Here is a 7,080-nt window from a genome sequence, read left to right as displayed (position 1 = left end):
TGCCTCGGTTCCCTCCTCTGTAAAAGGGAAATAGAAACAGGACTTCAGGGGCGCCTGGGTGGCTCAGTGGGTTAAGCCTCTGCCTTCGGCTCAGGTCATGATCTCGGGGTCCTGGGATCGAGCCCCACATCGGGCTCTCTGCTCGGCAGGGAGCCTGCTTCCTCCTCTCTCTCTGCCTGCCTCTCTGCCTACTTGTGATCTCTGTCTGTCAAATAAATAAATAAAATCTTTAAAAAAAAAAAAAAAGAAACAGGACTTCACTTGTCAGCTTATTACGTAAATGAGTTAACACATATACCGCTTAGAAAAACAGCTGGCATAGCTCTTGTTACCATTTCTAGTCTCCAAAGCTTCCTTGCGCTGATCATTTCATCTCCAGCTGGGGGTCTTCGTCTGGGGTGGTGCTCCTGCAGGGCTGGGATGGTGACCAGTCCAACATGGTGCTGGGACTGCTCAGGGCATGCTGCCTCCATTTCCGGCTCCCACCCTGAACTAGCTGCTGTGTCCTGAAACCCTGGTGTGCTCAACGGGCTTGCTTTCCCTGTGTTCTGAGACTTTGATCCCTCCGGCTCTGGTGCACCCAGAAGCTAGGTGGCTGGTTGCCTCTGGCTACTGAGAGCATTATTTGCTTATCCCAGTGTGCCTGCAAATATTTTCCATGTGTGCTCTGATAGGGGAAATGTCAGGAAGCGCTACTTAGAGCACTCAACTGAATGTCAGTCCTGATCAAAATAAAACCTTTAGGGGTGCTTGGTGGCCCAGTGGGTTAAGCATCTGACTCTTGGTGTCAAACTCAGGTCATGCTCTCAGGATGGTAAGATCGAGCCCTGCATCAGGCTCTGTACTCAGCGGGGGTCTGCTTGTCTCCCTCTGCTCCTCCCCCTGCTCTCTCGCTCTCTCTCAAATTCATTTAAAAACATTTTTAAATAATAAAAACAATATGAAACTTTTATCCTTCTGAGACTCCTGAGCCAGCTCCTTGTTGGAGCAGCTGCGTCACTCCCTTTTCCCTCTACAGTGAAAGAGAATCTCGGGTTTGCCAGGTCAGCCCCCAAGAAAAACCTCACGGAGACCAGGTTTAGTCAAGCAGGAGTAACTGTTATTAGTCTGATGAGCAGGAAACTGCGCCAGCATCCCAGTTGTGTCCTCCCCTAACTCAGCATGTCCCAGAACTTCATGTGCACACGTCACGTGGGGTTCTGTTAATACCTCCTCCAATCCAGCAGGTCTGGTGGGCTTGGGACCCCGTTTTCCTAACCAGCTCCCAGGAAGTGGAGGCTGCTTATTGGCAGACCCATGGGAGCAGCAAGGTCCTGGTCCAGCCGGTCCTGCGCCTTCCCTTAAGGCTCAACCAGGCTTCCTTGGCAGACAGCACAGTGGCCAACGGGTTGGCATGTGCCATTGACCTTGAGGGTGTATCTCAGCGAAGCTGACCAGTTTCAGCAGAAATATGCAATACAACCTGTGCCCCAGCCTTTAGACTCTCTCATGGTTGGTTGGTCCAAAATCAATCAAGGGGCTGCCTGGGTGGCTCAGTGGGTTAAGCCTCTGCCTTCAGCTCAGGTCGTGATCTCAGGGTCCTGGGATCGAGTCCCACATCGGACTCTCTGCTGAGCAGGGAGCCTGCTTCCCCCCACCCTCTGCTGGCTGCTCTGCCTACTTGTGATCTCTCTCTCTCAATCAATCAGTCAATCAATTAATCATATATTACGTTGTAGCCACATTTGTATATAGTAAAATGCTATAAATGGTGTCCCCAAATCCAGCTGTTTGACACAAGGGGTTGTATTGCTGCAAGGTTAACAAGATGACAGGGGACAGGAGCCAATCACCAGTCTCAACAGAGCCCCCGTGCCTTTTTCTCAGGTTTCACTGTACTGGTTCTGCTGTAACCCCTCACTATTCACCTCCGAGTGACTTTCCCTCCTGTTGGCTGGGGAGGAAGAGAAACAGACACAAACAAACAAACAAAGCACAATCCTAAGGTGTTTTCTTAATATTGATTCTTTGAAAGTGGGGATCGTGTGTCTAAGTAGCTAAAGCCAGGGGGGCAAACTATACTACTCGGGCATGAGGATAAGCCCAAGAGTTTGGAGATAACGGATGGACAAAGTCAGAGCAGAAATCTCCCAAGCCTTCTGGAATAAAAGCATCACTAATCGAAATTAGGTGACTCACTTCCTCCCACCTAAAGATGTAATTAAGGGGGTGCCTCGTGGCTCAGCTGGTTGAGATTCAGACCCCTGGTTCCAGCTCAGGTCATGATCTCAGGGTCCCAGGATTGAGCCTCCCCGCCACCCTACAGGGCCTCGGCGCTCAGTGGGGAGTCTGCTTATCCCTCTCCCTCTCTGTCTGCCCCTCCCCCTGTTCTCTCAAATAAATAAATAAAATATTTAAAACATAAAATAAAATAAAGGTGTAATTAAGGAACGTCTAAACATGGCGGCTGTAATATGAACGATGGCGCAAGTTGCTTCTAACAGATAAAAATAAAATTTAAAAATTAAGATAAATTCAAAAGAAGGAGATTCAAATTCTGCCCGAAATTCAGAGCCGGACCTCGGGCACGCCCCATAATGGGAACATGAATAAATGACAGCTAACATCTCAACAGGCACCTACTGTGCTCCTGGTCATGCTCTAAATGCTTCCCGTGAGCTGTTCTCTCCTGCGGGCCTGGCCACACTCCCCCGGGCGGCCACCGTGCCGAGGAAGCTGAGGTTGACAGAGGCTACTGGGCTGGCCGAAGGCAGAGTGACCACAAAGAGAGAGAGAGAGAGACAGAATCCGTAACTGGTTAGAGCCCACATTCTAAGCCCATACTGCCTCTGCCGTGTCACTCCCTCTGGCTCCACTGTCAGTGTAAAAAGAGATTCAGAGGGCGCCTGGGTCGTTCCGTCGTTAAGAGACCCAACCGACTCTGGATTGCTGCTCAGGTCATGATCTCAGGGTCATGAGACCACGCTTCCTGTCAGGGTCCAAGCCCAGCCCAGCACGGAACCTGCCTGAGATTCTCCCTCTCCCTTTGCCCCTCCCCTGCTAAAATCAATCAATCTTTAAAAAAGGGGGGGGCAAGCAGGGAGTGGGGTTTGGGCTTCATTATTCTGAGGGTGCCTTGGGCTTTAACATCGTATGACCTCCAGTGCCCCAAGACTGGGTGCTCAGGTTCCAGTAAGCACCCATGGTTTTGACTCATGGCTTTAACCAGAGCTTTAACTGCCCTCAAGTCCCTTTTCATAGCTGCCACACTCCCATGGGTACACCTGGATTGCTGGAACAGCCGGGTGCTAACTGTAACTACATTCTTGTTGATGCAAGAACATTTTCCAGCAGGGTGCAGGGTTTTTAGGCATGCTTAGCAGATCCTTTTGACTGAATCGACATGGTCTTTGCAGTGAACCAAGTCTACCGTCAAGGTGATCGCATGCTAATACTCAGTCGTGACTTTTCTTTCTGAATGTTAATGAGTTGGCGTTTATTAATTAGCCTCTCTTGAGTCTGATTAGAGGCTTAAGAGTGGACCAAGCCTTCCTGAATGGTGTCACATTTCCCAAACATTGTTTTGACTTTTCTTTGTAAGCCGAGGGTGGGGCAGGTCCATCGTAGTCATGAAGACACTCACTCTGTCTTGGGGCTCAGATGGGACCCCCAACCCTGACTTCAAAACCTGTCTTCTTCCACGAGGCCAGCAGGTCTCTGAGCATCATCTGTGGAGCCCTGCGGGTCTCGGGGCCTGTGAGGTCTGAACTACGAAGGTGTTGTCTTGGCACTGCGTCCCGTCCAGGAGGACGGTGGGAAAGCCCCAAAGTGCGGCACCCAGGGGAACCCAGCTGGGGGCACCACGCAGCCGCAAATGGGCCGTAGGCAGGAAAAGGAACGTCCCCGAGAGAGCAGGGACAAGTACTGTTATGAAACCACGACCTCCGGTTTGCTGCTGCAAACCGGAGAGCGTGATTTTCTTGCGGAGAGACGTGCTGCGTGGCGGACACCTTCTGTGCCCCACCGTCATTACTCAGAATTACCAACAGGCAGACAGGCTGTGGTCGCTCAGACACGGGTCTTGCAAACATCTTCTTGACCATGAATGGAAGGAGGCTCTCCCTTCAAGGACAACTGTGTTAGTTGCCAGGGAAAAAGTGGGAGCTTTCAAGCACAAATCAGAATTTTGGAAATGTGTCTGCTGTAGTGAGCTGACAGTTCCCCAATACTCAGAGACTGGTTTGACGAGATATTTGGCAATATTAGTAAATGCGAGTTTAAAATACCACATAATTAAATGTGTGGGAGAGGGCAGATTTCCGGCAAGTTCTGCCAGTACAACATCAGAAACACCGCCCTCCCCTTCAGTGAGGGACGGCCATGACCTCCTAGCAGGGCCTCATCATGAGTGCCCCGGGGCGGGGGTCTTGGCGACTCTTCCCCAGGGGGCTGTGCCTCAGCTCAGGGAGTAGCTGCTTGTCATGTCCGCCATTCCATTAGTGCCCTCTTCATTTCCTACTAGCCTTCATTACTCCAGTCCCTGTTAGAGTTAGTAATTCTGGGTACTAAACTTTTCCTCTTTGAATTACTGTGCGGTTTCTCTCTCCCAATCAGATCTGGGCTGATACAGTAGGCCTTGCAAGCCTGTGCTGAGAACAAAGCCCCAGGAAGAAAAACCAACCATACAGTCATTACTGTGAAGGGAAGGGGCTTCCCGCAGGTCCCCTTCATCCTGGTGAGTGGCAAGAACTGTCTACCTGACATGGGGGAAGGAGGGTCTGGGCTGAAGGAGAAAGTCTGCAACCGCTCTTTCAGGTAGAAATAAGGAAACTAAAAGTTAGAACCAAATAGTGCCTATATTTTGAGAGTACATAGATCTCTCACCTGGGAAGAGTTTTTGTGATGTCATCCCTTCAGAACAGTTAGGAAGGTTGAGAATTAATGCTTTAAATAATCCAGGTTTGGAAGTAGCTAAAAAAGAAAAGAAAAAAAAAGTTAGCCGGTAAGAAGCTAGCAGCATGGTGCCCCCGATGAGGACAGCAAAGAAGAGATCAACCGTATCAAGGGACATAAATGGAGTGGAGAACATGCAGTTTTCACAAGAAGGGAACAAAGATCCTGTAGGACACTGGACTGATTAAGTAAGGGTCACAGTCTTTTTATACAGAGTTGAAGGCTTAAGAGCTAGAGCAGGTTAGGATTTAATGGTGACCGTGGTCACCGCAGCATTATTTACAACAGCCAAGATATAAAAAGTCACACGTCTGCCCACACATGAATGGATAGTAAGTGTGGACCTGCAAACAACACAGTATTATCAGCCTAAAAGGAGGCCATTCTGCCATTTGCAACAGCACGGATGAACCAAAGGGCGCCATGCTAAGTGAAATGAGCCAGGCACAAGGGACAAATGCTACCCGATTCCACTCATATAAAAATTTAGAAAGGTAGGTCTCACGTTAAGTGTTATTGACAAACATACAGAAAACAAACAAAAACAAAACAAGGCGCAAGGAAACTTTGGAAGGCGCTGCTTATCAGCGTGATGGTGGTGACAGTTTCAGGAGCTTGGGCATGTGTTCAAACTCATCAAAGGGAACACACTTAATACGTGCCGTTTCCAGGGTATCACTCATACCTCAATCAAGCGCTTTTAAAATAATTTTAAAAATCTAAACAAAAACAATAAAAAACAGATACTCAATTAAAAAACAAAAAAGAACTTAATGGTGAGCGGACAGTCTGAAGACGCACAGGACTGAGTCGTAAGGCAGAAAGGTCATGAGCAGGAAGTTTTTCTGTTCCCAAGAACACAGGCGGCCGTGGGGGAAGGGTGTGGAGCGTGCCCAACTCCAACGGTCAGGCCAGGACACAAGAGCGTTGGGACAGCCACTGAAACACCTTGGGGAAAAATACTGCTCTGAAAAATCACACTGGAAGCTCTCTCTCTCTCCTCTAGCTGTGTGGTCTCTGGCAAGTTACTCAATAGTACGTTGAGAGGAGTTAGATGCGTCACTACTTGAAACCCACAGGCTAATCCTGTAATATTCAGAGCTGGTCTCTGAGTACTTGCTATTTCCTCATCTCGAACAGGACCACCGGCCCAGGACACGTGAGGCAAAGACTTAGTCGCTGGCAGGTACTTTTTGCCCAGCCCCTTTCCTCATGTCCCCTCTTCTCTCTCACTCCTGGAATGTACTGCATAGTTTAGTGTCCGCATCGGACCATGATCTGATTTCAAGCAACAGTAAATAGAGCTACAGAGGCGCTTGGATAGCCCAGTTAAGCGTCTGCCTGCGGCTCAGGTCATGATCCCAAGGTCCTGGGTTCGAGCCCCACGTCGCATTGGGGTCCCTGCTCAGGGAGGAGCCAGCTCCTCCCTCTGCCTCTGCTGCTCCCCCTGCTTGTGCTCTCACTCACTGTCTCTCAAATAATCTTAAAGAAAAGAAGAGTAAATACAGCTACATTTTACATGGTGATCCTGTACACACACAGCTATATGTAAATTCTGGGGTTTAAGGTTTTATTTATTTGAAAGAGAGAAAGCATGCGCACACAAGCAGGGTGGGAGGTTGGTGGGGAGGGAGAAGCAGACTTCCCACTGAGCGGGGAGTGCCAAGCAGCTTGATCCCAGAACCCTGGGATCATGACCTAATCTGAAGGCAGCCGCTAAACTGACTGAGCCACAGGCCCCCCTATAAGTTCTGTTTTATAAAGAAAACTGAAATTTAGTGGATGTAGTATTTTGCTATGGTAGTGCATCTTTCAAAGAGATCATGACCCCCAATTTTCTAGTAGGCTGCTGTTTATAGTTTGAAAAAGACCACTACAGAGGAAAAAGGGGACTCATAAGTGGATTATAACCTAAAGAAAACACACCCTGAGTTCAACACTTCCCTTCAATCTAGTCAATGTTTACTAATTATCTTTTTTAACTAATGTATAATTGACATAGAACGTTAGTTTCTGGTACACAACATGACTCTGCATTTGTATATACCCATTGCAGAACAATAGCCACAATAAATGTAGGTAACATCCACCACCATACATAATTATGGAAACTTTTTGTGGTGGGAATTTTTAAGATCTACTCTCCCA

The sequence above is a fragment of the Lontra canadensis genome, unplaced genomic scaffold, assembly GCF_010015895.1.
Source record: "Lontra canadensis isolate GAN:19392208 unplaced genomic scaffold, GSC_riverotter_1.0 scaffold43, whole genome shotgun sequence".
Taxonomy (NCBI): Eukaryota; Metazoa; Chordata; class Mammalia; order Carnivora; family Mustelidae; genus Lontra; species Lontra canadensis.
This window is presented reverse-complemented; position numbering follows the sequence as displayed.